Below are 11,985 nucleotides of genomic sequence, written 5' to 3'. Positions count from 1 at the left end.
ATAGTAACATGTAGTCCAACCAAAACATGGTTGAAATCCTTAACTTTCATATTACTATTTAAGCAATCTTTGTGTTACTTCCTAACAGTGTTCTGTGGAACTCATTCCTAGAAATATTTCTGTCCTAAAGATGATCACATCAGATTAACTTGGCTTACATATAGTTCCAGAGTTAAATACAAGAATACAGTTAATGGATCAGTCCCTACTATCAATATAAAAGGTCATCTTTCCTCTGTTGTATAAAATAAGTGAGTACACAAACACCTGATCCTTAAATTAGTCCTGTAGCCTGCCACAATGGAACCTAAGTAGAGTTATAATGGGCCTTTTAAAATAGAAAAACAAGGCCTTGAACCTGATCAAGGAATTTTATTTTCTCTTAAGGCTCTCTTGGATAATGATTATAGACACTAAAAATCTGTAAACATACCCATTTTCTACTTAGAATAAATTTTAATATATGCTTATAATTTTAAGAAAAACTATATCTTTGAATGAGCATTTGTGGGAAGTTTTTATACTTGATAAGAACATTTATGAAAAAATAAGGCACCTGGTGACTCAATCAGTTAGACATCTCACTCTTGATTTCGGCTCAGGTCATGATCTCACAGTTTGTGAGATTGAGCCCCAAGTCAGGTTCTGGGCTGATGGTGTGGAACCTGCTTGGAATTTTCTCTCTCCCTCTCTTTCTGCTCCTCCCCTACTTGTGTGCGCGCTCTCTCTCTCTCTCTCTCTCTCTCTCTCAAAATAAATAAACATTAAAAAAAGAAAAAACTTTTAGGGGCACCTGGGTGGCTCAGTTGGTTAGGTGGCTGGCTTTGGCTCAGGTCATGATCTCACAGTTCAAGCCCCGCATTGGGCTTTGTGCTGAAAGCTCAGAACCTGGAGCCTGCTTCAGATTCTGTGTCTCCCTCTCTGCCTCTTCCCCCTTTGTGTTTGTGTCTCAAAAATAAATAAACATCACAAATTTTTTTTTAAAAAAGAAGAACTTTTAGGATAATCATTGACACATAGAAAATGCTTAATAATTGTAGACTATGTTAATCTTTGTTATTATTATCATGTAACAAATTTTGTTTCTAGAAAGAAGAAAATAAACTAACAAAAAATTCTCAATGTACTGGCCCAAAATACTTAATATGTTTCACCAAAGGGAAATTTATCTTTATCTCCTACATGAAGCAACAGATAATAGCCAAATAGCTTTTGATCTCCATCAACATTACTACCTACCCAATAGTCGGAAAAGTCAGGACGATAATGGTACTTGTAATGTTGTTTCAATTTCTCATGATAGCATAAAAAACACTATATAATATTACTATATTATGATTTTATCACTATTGCCAGTACCTTGTTTTTAGGAAAAACAAAAACAAAACAACTTTACTCAGCTAGGCAATGGCTGGTAGGTCCATAGGAATTGTCATGATTGTATATAAAGAAGCTCAGGTTAGGGACCTTAAATAATATAAAGATACTAAGAAATTAGTTGATCTCAATAATGAAGATAATGTTGAAAAAAAAATAAAGGGAGAAAGAGAGAAAGAGGGGTGAGGGAGGGACTGAAGAAAGCAGAGAGAAAAAGAAGAAAAAAAAGGAGGGGGATGCTACTAAACTATATACTACAGAGGATAAGGGTGGAGGCCCCCTCCCCACAAAAATATGTCGGCTTAAAAAATGTCATCTTTTTGTAACTAAAGAATCCCTCATCAGTGTCATTTCTTATGTGTAAAAGAATGGCTTAAAAAGCTCTTATATTAATAAAATTCCCTTTTATTTCTATTTGTTGTTTTGAGGATAGTGGATATTAATGGTAATTACTGAGATTCCCTCTGACTCTATCTTTCTATCTCAACTTTTGTAAGCTCAGTGCTGGTTTTGAATTGAACCATTGCATGTGAGACTTGCTTCCTGCCAATAGTGTTTCTTTCCCACTTTGTCCTAAATGCTAGCCACAAGATGGCCAGCCCACCACTCAACAGAAATATATTTAAGCTCATAAATGTAATCTTTTAAGGACATTATATAGTTAAAAAGCAAGGGCTAAATGGGTAGAGGGAGTCAAAAGGTACAGTCTTCCAGTTATAAAGTAGATAAGTCATGGGGATATAATGTACAGCATGGTGACTATAGTTAATAGCATGCATTGTGTATTTAAAAGTTGCTTAAAGTGTAGATCTTCAAAATTCTCATCACAAGAAAAAAATAATTTTTAATTATGTGTGGTGATGAATGTTAACTTATTCTGGTGAACATTTTTGCAATATATACAAATATATCAAATCATTATATTATATACCTGAAATGAATATGATGCATATCCACTTATATCTCATTAAAAAAAAAAGTTAACTTTAAATACTAAAGTAATTGCTCTCCATAGCTAAAACAAAACAAAAGCAAGGATTCAAAGTTTTCAGAAAAATTTCATATTCTTAAAGAGAGATTATTCCTTTGCAGGGAAAATATTTGTAGGTGTGATTCATAGAAGTGCCATAAAAAAGGGCATTTGGGTTTGGCAGAAATAAGTTTTTCAGATTGTACTCCATACAGATGTTGTTGTTTTTATTTTCCTCACCTAAGTTTACAGAACTATAGCATCTTTCCCCACCTTGTAGGAACCTTCTTTCGCCATGTAGAAGAGAGTGTTTGTGCTTAAAATAATCCATATAAGAAGGAACAGCTTCCATTTTCAGTTCTCATTTTCTGGGATTTGTGCAATAGTAATTAGGAACATAAATAGACATAAGAAGAACAAGAGAAAAGTATATGTTAACAATGCAATTAGGTAAAAGCAAGAAAGTCTACTGGTAAAGTGCTAAAAACTGCAATTGGAAAAACAAGTAATTTGTATGATTAACATTACTTCCAGAGTGTGGGCTAGCATGGAAGGCAGAAGCATAAGCTATGTTTTTAGATATAGGAACAACAAAAGGAAGGTATTATCTGAGCCAAGACCAGAACGAGTTCAGTAACTTGACCTTAGTTACGCCTAGTTAAAATTCCACTCAATGCAATTATTTGTCCTAAAGTATATATTCTTAATGTGTATGATTTATATCAGAATATGGGTTTCATTTTTCATTTTCTTATCTCTCATTTCTCAATCCACTCTAATTATTGATATTCTCTTCTCTTACTTATCAACTTCCTATAAACATCATCACCTCTCCACCAACCTATGCTTGACAGGGTCAAAAATAATACACTATCCCTCAATCTGATGAATAATTTCAAGTCCTTATTTTTTTATATGAAATTTATTGTCAATTTGGTTTCCATACAACACCCAGTGTTCATCCCAACAGGTGCCCTCCTCACTGCCCATCACCCACTTTCCCTTCCCTCCCAACCCCCATCAACCCTCAGTTTATTTTCAGTTTTTAAGAGTCTCTTATGGTTTGCCTCCCTCCCTCTCTATCTTTTTTCCTTCCCCTCCCCCATGGTCCATCCTTAAGTTTCTCAGGATCCACATAAGAGTGAAAACATATGGTATCTGTCTTTCTCTGTATGACTTATTTCACTTAGCATCACACTCTCCAGTTCCATCCACGTTGCTACAAAAGGCCAGATTTCATTCTCTCTCATTGCCACGTAGCACTCCATTGTGTATATAAACCACAATTTCTTTATCCATTCATCAGTTGATGGACATTTAGGCTCTTTCCACAATTTGGCTATTGTTGAAAGTGCTGCTAAAAACTTTGGGGTACAGGTGCCCCTATGCATCAGCACTCCTGTATCCCTTGGGTAAATTCCTAGCAGTGTAATTGCTGGGTCATAGGGTAGGTCTATTTTTAATTTTTTGAGGAACCTCCACACTGTTTTCCAGAGTGGCTGCACCAGTTTGCATACCCACCAACAGTGCAAGAGGGTTCCTGTTTCTCCACATCCTTGCCATAATCGATAGTCTACTGATTTGTTCATTTTAGCCACTCTGACTAGCGTGAGGTGGTATCTGAGTGTGGTTTTGCTTTGTATTTCCCAGATGAGGAGCGACGTTGAGCATCTTTTCATGTGCCTGTTGGCCATCTGGATGTCTTCTTTAGAAAAGTGTCTATTCATGTCTTCTGCCCATTTCTTCACTGGATTATTTGTTTTTTGAGTGTGGAGTTTGGTGAGTACTTTATAGATTTTGGATACTAGCCCTTTGTCCAATATGTCATTTGCAAATATTTTTTTCCCATTCTGTTGGTTGCCTTTTAGTTTTGTTGTTTCCTTTACAGTGCAGAAGCTTTATATCTTCATGAGGTCCCAATAGTTCATTTTTGCTTTTAATTCCCTTGCCTTTGGAGATGTGTCAAGTAAGAAATTGCTGCGGCTGAGGTCAGAGAGGTTTTTTCCTGCTTTCTCCTCTAGGGTTTTGATGGTTTCCTGTCTCACATTCAGGTCCTTTAACCATTTTGAGTTGATTTTTGTGAATGGTGTAAGAAAGTGGTCTAGTTTCATTCTTCTGCATGTTGCTGAGCAGTTCTCCCAGCACCATTTGTTAAAGAGACTGTCTTTTTTCCATTGGATATTCTTTCCTGCTTTGTCAAAGATGAGTTGGCCATTCTTTTGTGGGTCCAAATCTGGAGTCTCTATTCTATTGCATTGGTCTATGTGTCTGTTTTTGTGCCAATACCATGCTGTCTTGATGATTACAGCTTTGTAGTAGAGGCTAAAGTCTGGGATTGTGATGCCTCCTGCTTTGGTCTTCTTCTTCAATATTACTTTGGCTATTCGGGGTCTTTTGTGGTTCCATACAGAATTTAGGATTGCTTGTTCTAGCTTTGAGAAGAATGCTGGTGCAATTTTGATTGGGACTGCATTGAATGTATAGATTGCTTTGGGTAGTATTGACATTTTAGCAATATTTATTCTTCCAATCCATGAGCATGGAATGTTTTTCCATTTATTTATATCTTCTTCAATTTCCTTCATAAGCATTCTATAGTTTTCTGCATACAGATCTTTTACATCTTTGGTTAGGTTGATTCCTAGGTATTTTATGATTCTTGGTGCAATTGTGAATGGGATCAGTTTCTTGATTTGTCTTTCTGTTGCTTCATTAGTAGTGTATAAGAATGCAGCTGATTTCTGTACATTAATTTTGTATCCTGAGACTTTGCTGAATTCATGTATCAGTTCTAGCAGACTTTTGGTGGAGTCTATCAGATTTTCCATGTATAATATCATGTCATCTGCAAAAAGTGAAAGGTTGACTTCATCTTTGCCAGTTTTTATGCCATTGATTTCCTTTTGTTTTCTGATTGCTGATGCTAGAACTTCCAACACTATATTAAACAACAGCAGTGAGAGGGGACCTCTCTGTCGTGTTCCTGATCTCAGGGGGAAAGCTCTCAGTTTTTCCCCATTGAGGATGATATTAGCTGTGGGCTTTTCATAAATGGCTTTTATGATGTTTAAGTATGTTCCTTCTATCCTGACTTTCTCCAGGGTTTTTATTAAGAAAGGGTGCTGAATTTTGTCAAATGCTTTTTCTGCATCAATTGACAGAATCATATGCTTATCTTTTCTTTTATTAATGTGATGTATCACATTGATTGATTTGAAAATGTTGAACCAGCCCTGCAGCCCAGGAATGAATCTCACTTGATCGTGGTGTATAATTCTTTTTATATGCTGTTGAATTTGATTTGATAGTATCTTAGTGAGATTTTTTGCATCCATATTCATCAAGGATATTGGCCTGTAGTTCTCTTTTTTTGCTGGGTCTCTGTCTGGTTCAGGAATCAAAGTAAAGCTGGCTTCATAGAATGAGTCTGGAAGTTTTCCTTCCCTTTCTATTTCTTGGAATAGCTTGAGAAGGATAGGTATTATCTCTGCTTTAAATGTCTGGTAGAATTCCCCAGGGAAGCCATCTATCTGGTCCCGGACTCTTATTTGTTGGGAGATTTTTGATAACTGATTCAATGTCTTTACTGGTTATGGGTCTGGTCAAATTTTCTACTTGTTCCTGTTTGAGTTTTGGAAGTGTGTGGGTGTTTAGGAATTTGTCCATTTCTTCCAGGTTGTCCAGTTTGTTGGCATATACTTTTTCATAGTATTCCCTGATAATTGCTTGTATTTCTGAGGGATTGGTTGTAATAATTCCATTTTCATTCGTGATTTTATCTATTTGGGTCATCTCCCTTTTCTTTTTGAGAAGCCTGGCTAGAGGTTTATCAGTTTTGTTTGTTTTTTCAAAAAACCAACTCTTGTTTTCATTGATATGCCCTACAGTTTTTTTAGATTCTATATTGCTTACTTCTGCTCTGATCTTTATTATGTCTCTTCTTCTGCTGGGTTTGGGGTGTCTTTGCTTTCTGCTTCTATTTCCTTTAGGTATGCTGTTAGATTTTGTATTTGGAATGTTTCCTGTTTCTTGAGATTGATCTGGATTGCAATGTATTTTCCTCTCAGGACTGCCTTCGCCGCATCCCAAAGCGTTTGGATTGTTGTATTTTCATTTTCATTTGTTTCCATATATTTTTTAATTTCTTCTCTAATTGCCTGGTTGACCCATTCATTCTTTAGTAGGATGTTCTTTAACCTCCATGCTGTTGGAGGTTTTCCAGACCTTTTCCTGTGGTTGATACCAAGTTTCATAGCATTGTGATCTGGAAGCGTGCATGGTATGATCTCAGTTCTTGTATACTTATGAAGGGCTGTTTTGTGATCCAGTATGTGATCTATCCTGGAGAATGTTCCATGTGCACTCGAGAAGAAAGTATATTCTGTTGCTTTGGGATGCAGAGTTCTAAATATATCTGTCAAGTTCATCTGATCCAATGTATCATTCAAGCCCTTGTTTCCTTATTGATCCTGTGTCTAGATGATCTATCCCATTGTTGTAAGTGGGGTATTAAAGTCCCCTGCAATTACCACATTCTTATTGATAAGGTTGCTTATGTTTGTGATTAATCGTTTTATATATTTGGTGGGTCCCGTATTTGGCAAATAGACATTTATAATTGTTAGCTCTTCCTGATGGATAGACCCTGTAATTATTATATAATGCCCTTCTTCATCTCTTGTTACAGCCTTTAATTTGAAGTCTAGTTTGTCTGATATAAGTATGGCTACTCCAGCTTTCTTTTGACTTCCAGTAGCAGGATAGATAGTTCTCCATCCCCTCACTTTCAATCTGAAGGTGTCCTCAGGTCTCAAATGAGTCTCTTGTAGACAGCAAATAGATGGGTCCTGTTTTTTTAAATCCATTCTCATACCCTATGTCTTTTGATTGGAGCATTTAGTCCATTTACATTCAGTGTTATTATTGAAAGGTTTGGGTTTAGAGTCATTGTGTTGTCTGTAGGTTTCATGCTTGCAGTGATGTCTCTGGTACTTTGTGGTCCTTGCAACATTTCACTCACAGACTCCCCCTTAGGATCTCTTGTAGGGCTGGTTTAGTGGTGATGAATTCCTTCAGTTTTTGTTTGTTTGGGAAAATCTTTATCTCTCCTTCTATTCTGAATGACAGACTTGCTGGATAAAGGATTCTCGGCTGCATATTTTTTTTTCTGTTCATCACATTGAAGATTTCCTGCCATTCCTTTCTGGCCTGCCAAGTTTCAGTAGATAGTTCTGCCACTACTCTTATGTGTCTACCTTTGTAAGTTAGAGCCTGTTTATCCCTAGCTGCTTTCAGAATTTTCTCTTTATCCTTGTATTTTGCCAGTTTCACTATGATAAGTCGTGCAGAAGATTGATTCAAGTTATGTCTGAAGGCAGTTTTCTGTGCCTCTTGGATTTAATGCCTATTTCCTTCCCTGATCAGGGAAGTTCTCAGCTATGATTTGTTCAAGTACACCTTCAGCCCCTTTCTCTCTCTCTTCTTCTTCTGGAATTCCTATGATACGGATATTGTCCATTTGATTGCATCACTTAGTTCTCTAATTCTCCCCTCATACCCCTGGATTTTTTTTATCTTTCTTTTTCTCAGCTTCCTCTTTTTCCATAATTGTATCTTCTAATTCACCTATTCTCTCCTCTGCCTCTTCAATCCTTGCTATGGCTGCATCCATTTTGTTTTGCACCTCATTTATAGCATATTTTAGCTCCTCATGTTATTTCTTAGTCCCTTGATCTCTGTAGCAATAGATTCTCTGCTGTCCTCTATGCTTTTTCCAAGCCCAGTGATTAATTTTATGACTGTTATTGTAAATTCTTGTTCCATTATATTGTGTAAACCATTTTGATCAATTTGTTAGCTGTCACTGCTTCCTGGAGTTTCTTTTGAGGAGAATTCTTCTGTTTCGTCATTTTGGGTAGTCCCTGCGATAGCTCCAAACTGCAGGGCACTTCCCCTGTGCTGTCTGGAGTAACTTGTGTTGGTGGGCAGGGCCACAGTCAGACCCAATGTCTGCCCTCAGCCCACTCCTGAGGCCACAATAAGACTGGTGTGTACCTTATCTTCCCCTCTCCCAGGGGCAGGACTCACTGTGGAGTGGTGTGGCCTCTGTCTGGGCTACTTGCACACTGCCAGGCTTGTGGAGCTGCTTCAATGGGATCTGGCCAAGGGTGTATTAGACTGGGTGGATCCACAAGGTGCACAGGGGTGGGAGGGGCAGGCTTAGCTAGCTTTGCCCTCCTGGTCCCCTGTGGGAGGGGCCCTGCAGCACAGGGAGGGAGGCAGGCCAATCAGAGGGATGGATCCACAGAAGCACAGCATTGGGCATTTGCGTGGTGCAAGCAAGTTTGGTGATGGGAACTGGTTCCCTTTGGAATTTCGGCCGGGGGATGGGAGAGGGAAATGGCGCTTGCCAAAGTCTTTGTTCCCCAGCCGAACTGAGCCCTGTCTTCCAGGGCTCAACAACTCTTCTTCCCGGCGTCCTCTCGCCCTCCCACTCTCAGAGCAGAGCTGTTGACTTTTAACATTCCAGATGTTAAGTCCCCCTGGCTGTCAGAACTCACGCAGTCCGGCCCCTCTGCTTTTTCAAGCCAGACTCCCGGGGCTCTGTCTCGCCCGGCAGGCTGCCCCTCGACCTCCCAGGCTCCCTCTTGCCAGTCTGTGTAGCGTGCACCGCCTCTCCACCATTCCTACCCTCTTCTGTGGACCTCTTGTCTACACTTGGCCCTGGAGAGTCCGTTCTGCTAGTCTTCTGGCAGTTTTCTGGGTTATTTAGGCAGATTTGGGTGGAATCTAAGCAATTAGCAGGACGAGGTGAGCCCAGTGTCCTGCTATGCCGCCATCTTCCTAAGTCCTTATTTTTTTGGAATACAGAATAATTAAGGTTCTTTTTCCTAACTTTCTGAGTCCAGACTCCTCTGGTTGTACTCTCTGCTACTCCTTCTCAATCTCCTTTGCAATTTCTTTTATTCTTACCTCACTATTAAATATTCGGATTACTTAGAGACTTTTCCGGGCCTACTTATTTCATCTGATTCATCTTCCCTATACAATTTTACTCCCAGGTTTCAATTACTGTCTTTATACAACAACTCTGAAATTTGTATCTCTACATCAGACTTCTCTTTTTCTCTTTTAAATGTTAGACATACATATTCAACTGCTTCCTGAACATTTTTAAATAGTGAATCACAAATTGTTCAAACTTGATTAGTCTAAAACTTAATTCATCATCTCACCCCTATTTTTTTTGTGCAACATATTTCTTCTCCTAGTTTTCCCAACATCAGCAAATGAAATGACCACATTTATAAAACTCATATAAAAAGATACAAACTGCAAAATCCTGTTTGATGCCTATAGCAAACACTACCAGCACTCTGCTCAGATCCCCTCAAATCCCTGCTTTTGTGATTTAGAGTCGTTGTGTCCTTTTCCAGGCTCCCTGTGCTCCTGTGTCCAATGGCCCACACCTTTATCTCTTAAGAGAACCTTCCTTGAGCTACCAAACCCATTTTGCCCATGTACAGAAATCCAGAGTGTCCTAGTAGTAATTTAGCCATTCAGCCAATGACTGATGATGCAGAAATAAGATATTCTGACTAGATTAGGTTGGCCTGTTTTATGCTTCTATAATACCCCAAATTTCTCTATTGACGTAGTACACTCATAAATATTTGTGTAATGCTTTCCTTCCTTGCTAGATTCTGAGTCCGTCGGGGCAGGAGATATATGTGTTTTCTTTTCTTCATTTTTCATTTCTGTAGGTTCAGCACCTGGCATAATGCCTGACACAAAATAGGTGCTTTGTAAATATTTGTTGAATGAATAAGTTAAGCATTCCTTTAACCATTGTAAGTTTTCCTGAGAGATACCTAAGTTGGGTTGGCACAACCAAGATAGATAATTACATTCCTTAGTTGGCAGGATAAAGTAATTCTGTACAGGTGGGGGCATATATACACATGTAAACAAATATCTATATCCATAAGATATGCCACATACTATTTTATGTACATATAAATGGAAGAATTCTAGACAGATTGTTTATAAAATACCAAATGGTGCTAAGTATTGTCTTGTGTAATTTTAAAAAGATAACACTAAATTTGAAGCACTTAAAAGTATGTGATTACATATGTCACTTCCCATGTGTCTTCTAAAATCTTTCCCCAACTAAAAGCAACAAAACCCCAATTCACATCATACTCTTGTTATTGTTGTTTTTGTTCTTACAGCTCCCTGTAACTTTACAGAACCCATGAGCACAAGTGCTATCTCATTGAATCCTTGCATGTAGGCGCCATGGTCCAATGATCATTGGTGGCAAAGCTGGTGCTAGAAATCGTATCTGCTGACTCCATCTCCAGAAAATTTTCCTCTCACACATTACTCAGGGCCTGACCCCAAGCCCCAGCCTGTACTGAGCACAGCCGCAGTGGTCCTGGCTCCTCTACCTGCTGCGTATGCTGCCCCACCCCCATCTTCGCCATTTGCTTATGCTGTTCACTTATTTTTTTTTAAGTATTTCAGGCATTTTAATTCTATTTAATTTTCTTCTTCCCTTGTGTTACACCTCTCTCCCTCGCCCACTTATGATGGCTTCTTTACATACTGGCACCAAAAAGCCAAAATTCGGGTAAAAGAAGTCTCCTGTTTTTGCTACATGTTGCCAAATAGTTCATGTTCTTATACCTGGTGCCCCCTTTCGGTCCTGTTTTCGTTATTCTCATGTTTCTTTATTAGAAGAAAGGAAAGAGTTATCACAGTGGGAAAAAATAGGGGAGGGGGTGTCAGGGAGAGCAGAAAAGCAAAATGAGGATTTATTTCATGCTGTATTAGCATGTCATAGTAAGGCTTCTGACTTTGTCATCCTTGGCACATCACCACCACCCCCCATATAGAATTCATCATTAGGCTTTGTTGATTTACCTCTGTAGTATGTCTCAAGTCCATCCACTTCTTTCCATTTCAACCATCTCATCACCCTAATTCAGTTTTCCCCAACTAGCTCCTGTCAATTTGCACCCACTCTTGCCCATCCCATATGTGTCCCAGGCTCTAGACAGAATGATCAAAAAGGACTTTTAAGTCTCAAGCTAAACCCTCTAAAGAATACTAATAACTAATAACTAATACTAATAACTAATAAAGAATAATAACACTAATAGTGTCATCACTATTGTTAAAATTTGTTCAGCACTTCCAAAGTGCCAGGTACTATTTTTTTTTTGAAATTGGGCCTTTGAATGTAAGAAATCATTCCATTTTTTTTACATGTGTTAGGAGGCAAATGGATCTCATAACTTGCTCATAATACTTCCTATATTCTGATGGGAACACATGCACACACACAGAGACACTCATCAGTGTATCCTTAGGTGTCATACTTGGTTTAAGATGAATCATGATTCTAGACTTTATCTTCTTGGCTCCTGAAAAACAATGTTTTTCTGAGTTGAATGATAAAATCTGTTTGTGATAATTTTATATCAGAACCTATTGCTTGGGAAAATCCTTCACTGTCCCTGGTATATTTACTGTTTGTTTTTTTTTTTAAACCTTCTCTGGTTGGCTCTCAGTTTTTTTTTGAGATGTCTGTATACTCTTTCTTTCCACCTTTTGATTCCCATACTCGTTTT

This window comes from Leopardus geoffroyi, chromosome B4, assembly GCF_018350155.1.
Source record: "Leopardus geoffroyi isolate Oge1 chromosome B4, O.geoffroyi_Oge1_pat1.0, whole genome shotgun sequence".
Lineage (NCBI taxonomy): Eukaryota > Metazoa > Chordata > Mammalia > Carnivora > Felidae > Leopardus > Leopardus geoffroyi.
The sequence above is the reverse complement of the archived record's forward strand: the minus strand, read 5'-3'. Positions refer to the sequence as shown.